This window comes from Amblyomma maculatum, chromosome 1 (assembly GCF_055883805.1).
Source record: "Amblyomma maculatum isolate TAMU_Amacu chromosome 1, ASM5588380v1, whole genome shotgun sequence".
NCBI classification, from domain to species: Eukaryota; Metazoa; Arthropoda; class Arachnida; order Ixodida; family Ixodidae; genus Amblyomma; species Amblyomma maculatum.
The window spans coordinates 317,135,543-317,152,197 of NC_139344.1; the positions used below are offsets into that span (position 1 = coordinate 317,135,543).

Genomic DNA, 16,655 nt, shown 5'->3' on the forward strand with positions numbered 1-16,655 from the left:
GAATACGTTTTAGTGACAGATATTTAGGAAGAACTGAGGCTGCTTTTAGTAGATTGAAATGAAAAGCGAATTTTTATTTAAATTTGAGTCAAAGTTTACAACATTTGGAGGTTTTGAATTTTAGCTAATTTTAAAGTAATGCGAAGAAAGATAAAAAAACTCCTGAGCTACAACCTATTTCTGGAAAAAAGAACTACACCTGGGTAATATTGAAAATATTTAAATGACAGCAGCGTATACAGAATCGTGCCAGAGTGTAGTGTTAGATATCGAAAATTGTCTGTACGAGCTCTAAACATTATATTAATGTTATAGTTTTAAACAATATAATGCAATACCTTTTTTAGTACTCAATATTGATGAGGTACTGAGTGTTCGTAAAGGAGACGTTAATGAAAATTGAAGATTTTTTTTTAAACAGGAATCAAAGTTGTCTCTTTTATCGAGTTTTAGAAAAATGGTCGAACTTTATGCGTCGTAGAGAAAATACCTGAAGGTGCAAAAGCCTCAAATCGTAGCTGAAATGAAGAACAAAACCTCCATATAAAAGACTAAAAGTTTTAAAAATCTTAATGCTGGGTGCCAGAATATAGGCTTGAAAATTGACTTCTTTGCCGCGCATTGTACTTGGAACAAAGTTTACGATTCTTTACTAAGACAACTGCTGCAAGCAAAAATGTCTTTAATAATTGTCCTAAAAGTAAATGTTGTAGAGATGCAATGAACAAAATGTGATGAAAGACAAAATTTTAGTGCGCAAGCAGCTCTTTCGCGCATAGGCGGGATGAAAGCACGAACCACTCAAAGGAAAACGCAGCGAAATAATGTGCGAAAATAGAAAGATGAGGCGAAGAACGAATAGAGTGCCAGCGGCGTGCTCGCATCGAACACAACCTAAGTACGAAACAAGAGCGCAACGCATGCTTACGCATTCCGAAACATTGGCTGTGTACTTGTGAAAGGCGAAAACAAAAAGAGAAAAGGGAAAACAGAAATAACGGGAGACGAACCAGTGCCAGCTGCCGCGTAAATGGAACTCGGCATTAAATTTTCACGGCGGGCTTGATTTGACGCCGCCGTTCGAGGCGGCTTGTGAAACGGCGGCAGTCTGCCGCTTCGACTTGAATTTCGAGAGATTAAACTTCGTCAGGGAATGCAAGATAGTGAATTTCTCTCTACTTCTATTTTACTTTATTTCTCCCTTTAGTGTGACGCGCAAGCTGCTTCTGAACAGAAGGCATCTCAAATATACAGGGCTGCAAGCTAAAGCGGCAGTATCGACAGAGAGGGACTAATTCGAAGGAATGAAGCAGTCGATCTTGCGGAGGTGTGCATTTGGAGACAAGCTACGCTGTTGCGTTCTCTTTTCCCGCCCGGGCTAGGTTCCACTGTTCGGGAGAAAAATTACTTGCGCACATTTCTCCCTGCAAAAGTTCGGCCCTAGAAAATCTCATACTTGCTGCTACGCTTCAGCTTCACCATGGTGTTTCTCATCGAGCGCGTGTTTTAGCCAGTGTTGGTTGGCCGACTCTCATCTGCGTTCCGGTCTCTTTCTGGAAAAAAAAAAAATAAATCAATGAAGCGAAGCGCACCGAAGGAGGCCGATACAGGCATTGTAGTTTCTGGGGAGTAGTCCGATTATCCGTTCGTGTAAGGACCTAACCGCCCGGTCAAAAAAGTGCGCTAAGTTCAGTTTACAGATTAAATTGTCATTGAATTTCACCTTCTAATCAGATGAATGACCTCACAAGGAAGGCACAGTCAGTGTGTCTAAGCACAACGTCTTAGGCCAATTATAATTTATGATTGCGTATTCGTTAGTGGCGAATAAACTTTGAATATGAAACTTTGCTATGGTTCCGCGAAACATGCATGCACCACACAGTTACACCTAGGAGATTTCCTTCGCTGAGAAAATCGGAAGCCAAACTTTCGACGTTTTTCTCGGGACTCAGGATGTCTACGCGTTGCATAGAGAACTAAAATTGCATCATTATACAGGAAGGAAGCTCCTCGGAGGTGATGTTTGAAAATCACTGCCTTTGAGTTTCCTCGCTCTGAAACGAAAATGGAAAGCCTTTGAAATCCTCTTAATCTGTAGTTATAGTACTTTTCTCATCAGAGACAAGGTGATGAGGAAAAGACTTTTAGCGAGAGTCGAAAACTTCAGCCCCTTTGTCCAAAACCAGAAACCGCACTCGCCACATGGAACTGAACAATCCGGGGGCTGGAGCAGAAAAGGTGCCTTGAGTTAATATTTTTGGAGTATTTTTGAGACAAACATGCATATGATTTGAGTTAAAGTACAGGTTGGTAAAGAGCTTTGGTCCTTTCGTAGTCGTGACTGCGTAGAAATCCAAATAGCTTGCTCTATATTATTTCTGTATTTTGTTACATAACCCTCCTTAACGCTACTGGCATGATGCACGCAAATTCCTAAATTTTCACTTGCTTTTTAGATTTTCATCCCAGAAAGTTTCTATTGAATTCCACTATTCTGCTTTGTTTGCTTCTCGGTACATTCGTTGCTTTATGCACAGCTATAGAGTATTACTAACTTATTTTTACAATTCGCCATCTATACCCAACTCAGTTTTATTACCTGTTGCTGTTCCGCTCGTTTGCTTTGTGATGTCTCGCACTCCAGGTACCGGTCGCCGCCCTTCCCAAGGAGCCTGCAAGCAATCTTTGTCAGTAAAAGGAAAAGCGCAAACAGGAGATAAAACAACTAAGGAAGGAAAAGAAAACAGAAAAAGACTAAAAAAAACAACGCTTAGTGACGTTGTGAAGCGTCATATTTTTCTATGCACCGACCTGTTTTGTCACATTCGCGTGCATTCACCGCAGCCGATGATTGCCCGAAAAGCGATCGTTCCTACATCACACCCGCGAACACGCACCAGCGAGCAAAAATCATAAACAATAACGGCGCATTTAGCGCGGGCTCCAGAGCAGGCCTTTCCCCCAAAACCTTGCAGCCTTACCTTAAAGTTGGGGAGAAAAAGCACAAGATTGTGGCAAACAGGAACTATCCCCCGAGACAGTCCATGAAGGGCAGCCTGCCGAAGCGACAGAAACCGCGATGGGAGGGCCACTTACAAGAGCCTGCATGCTACGAAGAACCATTTGTGAAGCCTCTTCACGCTCAGCCGCTCGTGCGCAAACTTGTGGTAGAAAGAGGTAAAAGCGGAAACAAAAGAGGAATGAAACACGGGAAAAGCTTACTGGCGGTCCCATACAGCTTCCGTTGCAGAGGCGGGAGATTTGTTGTCCCCGCTGCTCTCCTATATCTACTTTTATGGCCCCAATCGCTCTTCCAGCCTAGTGATGAGATGCATTTATGCCTGAACTAACGGAACAGAAACCCCTTCCATTCAGCCGTATACCTCCTTTTTGTGGCAATCTCGCTCGGTGCTCCGCTGTAATATATATATATTTTTTCGTTTTGTTCGTTCTCGAATTTCTTTTTCCTTTTCATTGTTCCCTTTTTTATTCGTGCCCCATTATCCATGATGCAGCGAAAACCAGCCTAAGAGATCCTGCTGGGGCGGTTGTCGTTGTTTGACGAAATTTATAGCGTCGGGTTTTGGGGGATCATTACAATATCTCCGTTCCTCCTAGTGACGCGGTATATATGGATTCGTTTTGTTACTTCCAGTGAAATTCACTGTTATGAACTCACTGCTGCTGTATGACTACATGCTCATAGGTGCATTATATATTTACATCATACAATGATAATGACAGCGAATTTTGCTACCCACCTCGGATACAGTTAGGACCAATTAAGCACTTTGGTTCTGATTTTAATCGTTCAGGCGTCTTGATACACAAGCTTGTAGAGGACAAGCAGAGGAAGGTGCCAGCTGATAGCATTCAAAGGTGCTTCCTGGTATAACAACAAGGAACCTCCAAAATGGCAAGTCCTACTGAGAAATATGAGCCGGAAACTAAGCAAATTTTCTCATGCCGCAACCAGAACAGAAATCTGAAGCAACATCATGAATGCATCAGTGAAAACGCTGGCATGGGTTTGGCCACTGATGGAAGTTGGTGGATACAGTGCAGAGCGCGAGAACTGCAGTTTAACACGCGTGGTGATCTGCTGCGGCGATACGTCCCGTGCAAAATGGCGGTGGTGGTGGTGAAAACATTTATTATAATACATAGAGGTATATACACTAGGTGGAATGCCTAGACAGGCACTCCATTGGCGTTTGCCGCAGCCCGGGCGCGCTGCGTTAAGACCTTTTGGGCCTCTAGGGTGCAGCAGCCGGACAGGGTCGCCTCCCAGTTCTCTCGAGTGGGGTTGGGGATAGGGGGCAAAGATGGGTTTTTCTGGAAGGCCCACACCATGTGAAAGGTGTCAAACACCTCCCCACAGTGCGAGCACAGCCCGTTGAATTGCGGATCAAAATGTTTTAGAGTAGCCGGGCACAACATTGTATTGGTGAGCAGGCGCAAGAGCACCCGCTCGTTAGCCTTCCCCAGCGCTTTGCACGGGGTGGGAAGAGTTTGGTGCGCAGATCTGTAATATTCAGATATTTATTTAAATTTGTAAACTGGGCTGAAATCAAAATCCTGGTCCGCGTCGGGTCCCGTGGGAAATGCCCTGAGAGAGAGCGCGCGGGCGGCGGCGTCGGCTGCCTCATTCCCTTGGAGACCTTGGTGACCTGGAGCCCAAACGAGAGATCGGTACGCGGGATCCGAATTTCGACTGCAATTTTGGTATATGCCGGCCACGCCGTTTGTGGTGGAGTTGAAAGTAAATCCGGGAGCGGAGCCGGCCGGTCATCTGCTGTTCTTGTTATTCTGTGCAGTCTTCGCGTCATAATTGGTTTTGCCGCGGCGTTTGTATCGTTGCATAAACAGCATCCGCTGCCAATGCACTGTGACACAAACTATGGGACATCTCCAGCAATGCTTTTCTTTTTGCTTTGGTAAATGTTCGAAAGCTATAAAAAAGAACGCGCTGAGGATCGTATTTACTCGTCCCGTCTCGGAAAGCAATACGACCGTGAGCGTACCGTTCGAGCTCACTTCGCGTTAACAAGCCGCTTGTCATTCCTGTCTTATATTTAGATATGGAATCATTGCAAACAATATCAGCGCATCATCATGAATTTTCTGACGATCGCAACCATTCGCGTTTAGACAGAGGAAACAAAATATGTTGGTTTCTGCGTAAACCTGCAAGAATTCTTTACTTAGTAAAGCAATGCATATTTTTGTGGCGCTGAAGTTTTCAAGCCATTCATACATCTGACCCCAAAGTAAAGGCGGATGTTATGAGATTTAATTGAATAAACACCCTGCTCCTAGTGCACGGTACACGCATACACACTATAAGCGGTGCTTGTTAAGAGACACGTCTCTAAATATTTTGACCTTTTACCAAAGCGAATGAGCTTTATGAAGCGATAGCTGAAAGCGCTAGCTTTATCGCATTTCACCAATTTCCGTCTGTATACGCCATGAAACGTGTCATCGCCCCGATCCAATCTATCGTCGCGGCTAAGCCCGTGTGGGATGCTTTAAATATGGGGCCGCTTATTGAAGCATTGCCTATTGCGATCAGAACGCGATTGCATTAGCGGACCCCGTTAGCATGGAGAATTAGTAGTTGCACCGTTATTTAGCTTGAACCTCAGTCACCAGCGGCTGCGGAACAACTGACCACGGCGGCGGTCGATCAGACCTGTGACGCAGCAGGGGGTGCTAAGAAAGCCTGGCTCTGCTGGACAGGCCGCCATTGGAAACTGACCCTGGCAACGTTTAATGCTAGAACCCTAGCTAGTGAAGCTAGTTTAGCAGTGCTGTTAGAGGAACTAGAGGGCATGAAATGGGATGTCATAGGGCTTAGTGAGGTTAGGAGGCCAAATGAGGCATATACTGTACTGAAGGATGGGCATGTACTGTGTTATCGAGGTTTACCAGAGAGGCGACAACTAGGTGTAGGTTTCCTTGTCAATAAGTATATAGCGGGTAATATAGATGAATTCTATAGTATTATTGAGAGGGCTGCAGGCATCGTAATTAGGCTTAATAAGCGGTATAAACTGAAGGTTGTACAGGCCTATGCACCTACATGTAGTTATGATGACCAGGCAGTTGAAAGCTTCTATGAAGATGTAGAATCGGCAATGCGAAAAGTAAAGACGCAGTATACTGTACTAATGGGCGACTTCAATGCCAAGGTAGGGAAAAAACAGACAGGGGACAAGGCAGTAGGTGACTATGGCATTGGTTCTAGGAATAGCAGGGGGGAGTTACTAGTTGAGTTTGCACAGCGCAATAACTTACGAATCATGAATACCTTCTTCAGCAAACGGAAGAACCGGAAATGGACATGGAAAAGTCCTAACGGAGAGACTAAAAATGAAATCGACTTCATAATGTGTTCAACCCCCGCCATTGTGCAGGATGTAGAGGTAATCGGGAAAGTGCGATGCAGTGACCACAGGATGGTGAGGTCCCGAATTAGCCTAAATCTGAAGAAGGAACGCAATAGATTAGTTAGAAAGAAACCCATCAACGAATTAGCGGTGAGGGGGAGGGCAGAAGAGTTCTGATCTCGCTACAGAATAGGTATTCAGCTCTAACTGAGGATGGCGACATTACCCTAGAGGCAAGGAACAATAACTTCAGAGATATCATTACTGAGTGCTCGGTAGAAGTAGGCGGTAGGATAGTTAGAGAGGATACCGGTAAGCTGTCTAAGGAGACAAAAGATTTGATTAAGAAACGCCAGAGTATGAAAGCTTCCAATCCAACAGACCAGATCGAATTGGCCGAGATATCAAAGCTAATCAATAAGCGCAAGGTGGCCGATATAAGGAAGTATAACATGGAGAAAATTGAGCATGCTTTAAAGAACGGGGCAAGCCTTAAAGCGCTAAAGAAGAAATTGGGCATAGGCAAAAACCAGATGTATGCGATAAGGGACAAGGCGGGAAACGTCATCACTAATATGGACAAGATAGTCAAAGTAGCCGAGGAGTTCTATACAGATCTCTACAGTAGCCAAAGTAGTCAGGACCGTAATGAGATTGGCGGTAGGGAAAAACAGTCAGACGTTCCACCAGTGACGAAGGACGATGTCAAGAAAGCACTAGAAACTATGAAAAGGGGGAAATCAGCTGGAGAGGATCAGATAACTACAGATTTGCTGAAGGACGGGGGGGATATCGTGCTAGAAAAACTGGCCACCCTGTATACGCAGTGCCTGGTGTCATCGACGGTACCGGAACCATGGAAGAATGCAAACATTATCTTCATTCACAGGAAAGGGACCCTAAGGACCTTAAAAATTACAGACCAATCAGCTTACTGTCTGTTACGTATAAGGTATTTACTAAGGTAATCGCTAATAGAATCAGGGCAACCTTAGACTGCAATCAAGCAACGGATCAAGCAGGGTTTCGGAAACGGTACTCTACTATCGATCATATCCATACCATCAATCAGGTGATAGAAAAATGCTCGGAATATAACCAGCCCCTATACATAGCATTCATTGATTACGAAAAAGCATTTGACTCAGTTGAAACCTCGGCGGTGATGCAGGCATTGCGAAATCAGGGGGCAGACGAGCAGTACGTGAAAGTGCTGGAAGATATATATAGTGGCTGCACAGCAACCATAATTCTGCATAAAGAAAGCAACAAAATTCCCATTTAGAAAGGTGTTAGGCAAGGAGACACAATCTCCCCAGTAATATTCTCAGCTTGTTTAGAAGAAGTATTCAGAGACTTAGAATGGGAGCAGTTAGGGATAAGGGTAGATGGATAATAGCTCAGTAATCTGCGATTTGCTGATGACATTGCCTTGCTAAGCAACTCGGGGGATGAACTGCAAATAATGATTGATGATCTAGACAGAAAAAGTATAAAGGTAGGCTTGAAAATCAATATGCAGAAGACTAAGGTAATGTTCAACAGCCTCGGGAAGGAACAGCAGTTTACATTAGGTAGCGAATTACTGGAAGTAGTAGGCGAATATGTCTACTTAGGGCAGGTAGTAACCGCAGATCCGGACCATGAAAAGGAAATAACAAGAAGAATAAGATTGGGATGGAGCGCATTTGGCAAGCACTCGCAGATTATGAATAGCAGCTTACCGGTATCGCTCAAGAGTAAAGTATACAACAGTTGCATCTTGCCTGTACTCACCTATGGGACTGAAACGTGGAGGCTAACCAAGAGAGTTCTACTTAAGTTGAGGACAACCCAGAGGGCTATGGAACGAAAAATGGTGGGGGTAACATTAAGAGATAGAAAGCGTGCAGAGTGGGTCAGAGAAATAACTCAAGTTACCGACATTCTAGTGGAAATTAAGAAGAAGAAATGGACATGGGCAGGACATGTAGCGCGAAGAGAGGATAACCGATGGTCGCTGAGGGTAACAAACTGGATATCCAAGGGAAGGAAAGCGTAGCAGGGGGCGGTAGAAAGTTAGGTGGGCGGATGAGATTAAGAAGTTCGCAGGGGTCAAGTGGATGCAGCTAGCACAGAACCGTGTTAAGTGGAGAAATATGGGAGAGGCCTTCGCCCTGCAGTGGGTATAATCAGGCTGATGATGATGATGATGATGATGATGATGATGATGATGATGATGATGATGATGATGAGCTAGCATTCGCGACCTATGAGCGTGTGCCTGTATCGCAACACTAACGTCCTGGATTCGACTCGCATCCCCGCTGAATATTGACTCAGTTTTCATTTCCGCTTATTTATCTGCCTTTAGTTAAGAAAAATCCTTGAGACATTTAGCGTCAATCTGAACATTTCAATCTGTTCCTGTGTTTTCCATCAAGGTTTTACGTTCACGGCCAACAATTACGACGCCGAATTTTCTGCGGCATGGAACCCTTAGCGATCACATTAAAGTGTCGCGAATTCGGCCGACGAAATAATATGCGATTTCTGCGACACGGAACCCAGATCGACATCGCATTGAAGTCTTGTAAATTGGGTCGATGAAGCGATATGGCTAAGAAGAGCGGTACTGGCACGATGCAACGACGGGTGGTGCAGAATATCTCATATATTGAATCAAGGTGCCTCATATTAAAATAGCTTGCAAAGCAAAGGCAGGCTAAATGAAAAAAACGTAGCGATCATTCGTTGAAGTAATTGGTCAGTCGATGCTGCATGCCCCCAGAAAAACAGGGTTCAAAAATTGGTCATTTAGCGCTTTTTGTAGGAGGCACCTGGCGCCACGCATTAGTTTTTTCCGGAACGGCTACAGCATCATCCATGTTTTCGGCCGGCGAAGAAATTGGCAGGAGCTGAAAAACAAAAGATCCTCCGCGGCGAGTATCGGCATTCCTCGCAGCAACACATGAGCAGCGGCAACTCGCATTCCGTAAGAACTTTTGGAAACGACCACTAGGAGGCTTTCAGTGACGCCTCTATATACCCAGAGTAGCAGAATACAAATATCTGGGGGTATGGGTAAACGAAGGATTGGCATACATTGGAAAGCATGAGCAATCACTTAAGGCCAAAGGACGAAGGAATGCCGGGATAATGAAGCATAAGGCATTGTGGGGATACAATAGGTATGAGGTTTTGAGGGGTATTTGGAAAGGAATTATGGTGCCCGGACTTACTTTCCGAAATGCGGTTTTGTGCCTAAAATCAGAGGTACAGTCGACATTAGAAATAAATCAGAGAGCCGTTGGACGATTAGCACTAGGTGCCCACGGCAAAACCACAAATGAGGCGGTACAGGGAGATATGGGCTGGGCATCTTTCGAAGTACGGGAAGCTCAGGGTAAAATAATATATGAGGAACGCCTGCGGAAATTGGACAGTAAGAGATGGGCAGCTAAAGTATTTAAATACCTGCACTTAAAAAGCGTTGACTCACAATGGAGGAAAGGAACTGTGACACCTTGCATATTCCAAAATAAAATAAAATCAGCATTTGCTGTGAGGCTCTTGTGCTTTGGGGCTGGAACGCGTCGCAATCTTAGCTTTAGTAGCTGTACGCAACTCCACAGTTTACTGCAAAGCACTGCGCGTACAGCGCGGAAGCAAATGGGTACGAATATAAGAAGCGAGTATTAAAGCGCATACTGTAAATGCGCACTCTAGTTACATTACTCTTGGTAAGCAGTTTCGTCACAGCTTTCATAAAAGGGGTTCTCTGTCTGGCAGGTAGACTGCGGCCTTTTCTTGAATTTCTTTCCCCCATTGATGTGCGTTTTCTTTATTTCCTTCCTTAGACCTCCTCACATTCATAATGTTTTCTTGCCGCGCCATTCATCCACTGTTTGCTTTTTTTTTCTTTTCTTTGTTCAGTTTTCTCCTCTCGTCTTTTCCTCACCTGGCTCATTACATCTTTCTTTTCCTTCTTCACCTGGGCAACAGTCGTTTTGACTTCTTAGCCTGACTAGCCAATAGGTTTTCCGCCCGTCGAAATCATTACTGTCCCGAACCTTGTTTGCAACGTCGTACGTTTTGGTTCTGGTTGTGTCTATATAATGGCTCTTAGCTCAGCTTGTCAGCCACATGCTTTACATGATTTCCATTTGCCAAGGACCTGTTCTTTGTTTGGATCAAATTCCGTTTGCGAGAAAAACTACCAGCTTAGCTGTTTGTAACGAGGTACCATTTGCGTAGCTCCGATATCAAAGGGAGTGAAATTTGAAATCTAATACTTGAGAATAGTACTGTTACTTCAGCACCCCAGACAAAATAAAATTTTCCGTCTCTTATATTTCGCATTTAGTGTCGCGACCACTCCCAGCAGTTTGGAGTTGGAACGCGCTCTTATATCAGGCTCAGTACAAACACCGTACGTACTCCGGTGGGTACGTGGACTTTGTTAACTGCGACGAGGGCTCAGAAGGATTGAAGCTGCAATCGACAAGTAATAATTTTCGGTTACTTAGTGATATATTTGCTGGGACGGCGTCAATGGGCACAACAGCAGCGCGAACGCGGCACTGTGATCTATCCGAACTTGTTTTTCAAATGCACTCATCGCAAAGTTTATATTGTTTTTTCCGCTCATCGGCACAACCGCTAAGGCATAAGTTAACTATACTCCCTTACAAAAAAGCTTAATGAGTATCTGATTAAATGGTAATTACATTCCTCATCATGCACATTAACATTTCTATACATTTTCTTGATGCATTTTTGATGAGTTTCACAAGAAAGTTGGCCACCGTGTTTCTGGTTGGTACCTAATGTGTGCATTTCTTGTGTGTTGTTCATGAGTGTTGACCAATGAGCACTTTTGGATAAAAAGTAAAAGCTGAAACGTAGCGAAGCACCTCAACTACATTAAAAAAAGCTAAAAAATAAAAAAAATTAAAACTAAGCGAAAAAAAACAACTGCACCTCTGGCGCGATTCGAACTCGGTACCTCTTACTCCCTAGCTCTCTACGCTAACCACTCGGCCACTCGGGGAACTTGTAATGTCGGTAACGTATTTGCTTCTTAAGTCTGTACTGCATTCATAAGATTGGGACATAATGTTTTGAAGCATGTTTCGAAGTGTACAGGCCATTGCGGCTACTCTAACAATTACAACTTCTTGACCATTAGAACTTGCATCTAATGTTCTAGATACCTATGCGCACTATTTTGTCCACTGCAGTCATTTTAACATGTCGAGTTTGGCATCGCTGGCAAATTTATCAGCGCTGGCTCTTCGGTGGTTGCTACCTTGGGCGTATTTTCGCTGAACACGGAGCTGTAGCACGAACCTTTAAGGAAAAAAAGTGCGACCAAGCTTCAATACCGGCAAGCGCAGCAGCGCCAACACTATTTTACTGGTAACTAAATCTTATTTGTATCTAAACATTTTGGGAAGCGTTGCGATGACTGAGGGCTCGGCTAATCTATACGCAGAGCAAGAAGGAGCTCGAAAGCTTAAGAAACACGCAAAATATCATGCATTATAAAGAAGGCATTGCTTCTCGTGCCCTGGTCGCGCACATGCTCCCAGGACGGTCCAGTTCCGAGTCAACGCACGGCTCGGGTTACGTCCGCGCGTCGTCGTCGGCGCAGGCCGGGGTATACCCTGCTGGTCTCTCCAAAACGGCCTGCTCGCAGGTGCAAGGAGCGGCCTTGCGTCCGTTAGCTTGAAGGCGGTGTGGCAGTGCGTCGGTTCGCGTACACAACAATATCCTTGCCCGTAACACCCTCAAGCATATTGTCCAACCACAGCACCCATTCGCTTGGCAAGAAGTGATTTGCAATGGCACAAACACCCAAGACGCAGGGTGTAAGCGTGTGTTGAATGAAACAAATGTCCAAAAAGTTGTTTTTGTTTTTACAGTGCATGCTAAACAGAAATGAAAACATAGTAAAGAATATACATTCGCTTAGTGATGTATAATTTCCCTCATTTGAGAAAGTCAATGTATTTCCACATTAGCTCCTATACAAAAATACTGTTTTGTTTTCCAAGTACAAAACTTCTTGCGTAATCTCAAATGAAAGTCTGTTGCGGATCTCATGTTAAAACACATAAAAATTGTTTCTTAGGCAACATCCTACATATGCTAATCAGAAATGAAAACATAGGGCTCTGAAAGTGTGCAGTTAACAAAGAAATAATATATATTCACTTAGTGATGTATACATTTCCTCATTTGAGAAAGTCAATGTATTTCCACATTAGATCCTACCCAAAAATACTGTTGCGTTTTCCAAGCACAAAACTTCATGTGTGATCTCAAAGGAAAGTCTGCTGCGGATATGATGTTAAAACATATCTAATCTTGAATCTCCTTTGAGTGGTTGATGACTCATCAAAAACACATTACGTGGGTAACAGAAATTCAATATCCATTTTTGTAAGGGCTGCCTCTTAAATGTAAAAGGTGGGAATCAACATGCATGTTCCCACAATTGGGTCAAAGTACCTAAGTGTGCATTCAAACATTTTTTGAGCAGTGTAATGCGCCGACGCTGTGAGATGATATCCGCCGTATAGTATAATGTGGTTAACTTCGGCCCTATGGGGTCTAATATTAGCACACCTTCTAAGGCGTTTCCGCATTTCACTTGTATCAGAAAAGCTGTCTCCCCGCGTTGCTGTACTGCGGTTCGGTACGTCCCTGCTGCTATACTCTCCAGGGCTGGTACCAAAAGAAACCGAGCTCGAATTTGCGACATTTTAGGGACGATTGAAGTGAGCTATTAGCTGCGTGACACGAAAATCATTGCTTGACTTCTCTTGCTTTTATCCTGCCAAGCTCAAAGTTTGCGAGAACACCGACGACGCTGAGTGGTGAAGGAAAGACCGGCATGCAGGCGCAAAGATAAAATGCAGGGCTCTGAACAGGAATTACCGGATGTAAGTTGAGAATAATATCAGTTGCCTGTTAAAGCGACTTGTTGACATCAATAACTATGGGCCACGAAATTCTCCTTCCAGAGTTCTAGAGTCCGGCAAATTATGCAACTGCATATTGTTATAAACGTTGCCCTCCGGTCTTCTGCCTTTCATGCCACCACGCTCTTTGGCACTAAAATGTAGAGTGGGAGGAAAATGGCCACGAGATCGCCGACTGAAATGAACTGAGTCGCTGCCATGGCATATCCCACCTGGCGTGTCTATGCAGATGCTTCTTCTTCGCTTTTAAGAAGACTAGCCTGATTGACAGTCTGTGACTTTCTACCCTCCTCTCCTCTTCTACCCTCCCCCTTTAATCCCCCCATTCCCCTTCCCCAGTTCAGGGTACCCAATCGAAATTATTTCTCGTTACCATTCCTGTCTTCCGCCCTCCTTTTCTCCTCCTCCACCTCCTCCTCCTTCTTCGAAACGTAGTCTCATCCTTATGGAAACAGGACCTAGAACGCCTTTTGCAGTTGCAATCGTTTCATTCGCTGAATTCGTGACCTCCAGTCTTTTAAGCCCTAGGACAGGTTAGAGATAACGGAGGTCGACTGCTGAGCCGGATAACACTTGTTTAGTACCGGCTGCGGCTGCCACGAAACAACGCAAAAGGGGCCCGTGTGCAGTGAGTAATCCCATGTGGCCTAATTTTTAGACCTTAATTTCGGCATTCATCAATGTCCATAAGTGCCGCTTCGCTACTTCAAACAGCAAAATTTATATATTTTTTGTCCAACTGCGGCCGAAATAGTCATTCTTCGGGACAAATATGTTTGCTACAAGTAGCCTTTTTATTACAATAGCCATACTTTAGTGTAATCTATATAAAAAGTTCTATATATATATATATATATATATATATATATATATATATATAGAGAACTTTTTATATAGATTGCATTGCGTTGCACAGGTCGAGGAGGCAGAGAACTCAGCTGGTGGACGGCTGCGAGTCCGGCATGGGCACGAGAGTCTCCTCGTCTTTCTTAACTTCCTTTTTCCTTTCTTCATCTATGTGTTTTCCTCTTCTTCAGGATTGCTACATTTCCCCCCGGGACAGCCGAAGCCCCCCTGGACGAGGGAGTTAGTCGTTCCCACGGGATTCGCACGGCTTCATCCTGGCGACGTGAGCGAGTTCCGTTGTAGCTGAGCGACGACCACTTGCGGTCATGCGTGCGATTTCGTGATTCAGGTCACTGGCGCATATTGCCGCATTCCTAATCAGTCTTGTGTCGCCTTCATGCGGCCGTAGTGCATTACCGGACGTTTAGCTGGTCTTAGCTGTGAATCCAATGCTTCTTCATCTTTCTCTCTCGAGCTCCCGGCAGCCTTGCTGTGTTCTATTACCACGTCACAGTGATTACACCTACCTTCTAAGAAAACCTACTTTGACTGTCCTGGCTTTTTGACTGTGATATGTATTATATAACAGCAGCCCCATGTGCTACTGACCCGAGGGCAGTATGACAGTGCCGGATGTAGACTGCTTGCTTGGCTACTTGGCAAACGTGTCTATAGACTCTCATGTTCTAGGAGAATTTCTTAAAATAGTCTCTTTACGCAGATATTTCGAACACATGGGGAAATTACACAGCATTCGCCGACAGCAGCGCTGTTTGTTCTTGGGTACCTTTAAAAGTACCATGAAACGTAAAGTACACATTTAAGCCTTTTTTCTCTGGGTTTTTAGGATTGAAATTCATGAATAGTATTAACACGACAACGAATTATTCTGATCTTAGCTTCTGCACTGGTGCAATAGACACGGTGTAAGAATAAAGCTCTTCGATGATGTTTCTGGCGACGATGGAGAAACAGTTTAGGCCCCGCGAATGGCTTGTGCAGCAGAAAGATGCAGTGCGTCGTGCAGTATCAGCTGGTTGGTGTCGTAATGGCGTCGTCATGCATGCTTTTTTTTTTTTTTTTGTTCCTGCGCAAATTCACCCCGACATCCGCGCTTACGACGCGAACAGCGACCTGGTTCGGAGGAACGTGGTTTATTTTTTATCTCGAGTCCAGTGGCTCGCCCAAGCGGTGTCCGCTCCCCCCCCCCCCCCCCCCCCCCCCTGTAAATGTTCTTACACCGTGAAAAGAAGAAGAAGAGGAAGAAGAAGAGAAAGAAGAAGAAATGTTATAATTTAAAGTGTTATATTCGAAGCGCGAGTGCACGTATGAGTTAAGCTGAACTTTCTTTCTGGGGACAGGTGCAAATGGACTTATGCAGTGTTCATGTAGGTCCTTTACATCCATAATGTCACCTGCGAGGCTTGTACAAAAGAAGTGGACCTTTCGTCACTACCTCAACTAAAAAGAAAGTTTGATTCGCCTTTGTATTGGGGCAATGAAGGATACGTTTGCGCTGTATGAAAAGTGCTGCTTTAATGAGCTGCCAATTCAAGAATGCCCCCCCCCCCCCCCCCCGCCCCCGCTTGTATTAGGCAATGCCTTTAACGTCCTTTCCTTTGGATGTTTTTTCTCAGAATCAAAATAAACTCTGCGAGCACTTGGAAAAGAGCACAAATTGCGTGAAATGCCTTGTGCAAGAAAAAAAAAAAAGATATGTGAATGACTCAGTTTTTTCGCAGTTTAGGACGGATATCCCTCTCCTCTCAAGTAGTAAGAAGTGGATAAGCAGAGCTCAGAGCAGACCCCGTATTCAATAATTTAACGACGTGGTCCCCTTCGGCTTTTGGTAATTCCAATTACAGACTGTGGTACCTATGGGAAAAAAAGTTGCAGAGCCTCATGTATATGTACCCGAGCAGCTCTTATAGAGGCACTAAGCCGAAGTAATCCAGCTAAAAAACGAAGCATTAAGCGGGCTGTCATCTTATTCCTGCTTATTTACTACTTGAAAAATTAGTTGTGGTTTAACTCTGGTTAACCCTAGTCGAAATGCGATAGCAACGGCGGAAGCTTCTTTTGTCTGCTACATTATTCTCCTATCACGCCCCAATAGAGTAAGGGGCTACCTTATTGGAGACACTTAGGCTCATCCTTTAGGAGTATGACGCGAGAGCGTAAGTTACCAGTCTTCTTCTGCTCCTCCTCCTCCTCGGCTGTTCAAGGTCAAGCGTGGCCTCCGCCGGGGATACGCGACGGCTCAAAACCTGGCACAGTATTGCTATCGCAATAAAAACCTTTCCCTACCCATCTGCATTTACCCGGACGCTGATTATTGTTCAGAAAGTTGTAAGACCGCAAGACGAAATTCTACTTGGAATTATAACAAATCGACTGAAGTGTTTTTTTTTTCATTACTGAAGAAGAAAAAAGTGTTGTCTAATTA

At 44.4% G+C, this 16,655-nt stretch overlaps 1 long non-coding RNA gene across 1 annotated transcript in view; it reads right to left on the reverse strand.

Annotated features, from left to right (window-relative positions):
- Nucleotides 1-1,153: 1,153 nt before the first annotated feature.
- Nucleotides 1,154-16,655, reverse strand: part of LOC146207199 (uncharacterized) — a 40,110-nt gene continuing 24,608 nt past the window's right edge. The window contains exons 2-3 of the long non-coding RNA XR_014703314.1: nt 2,603-2,675; nt 1,154-1,553 (exon numbers count right to left, since the gene is read on the reverse strand). This is a non-coding gene — a long non-coding RNA (uncharacterized LOC146207199). The remainder of the gene's footprint in view (nt 1,554-2,602; nt 2,676-16,655) is intronic.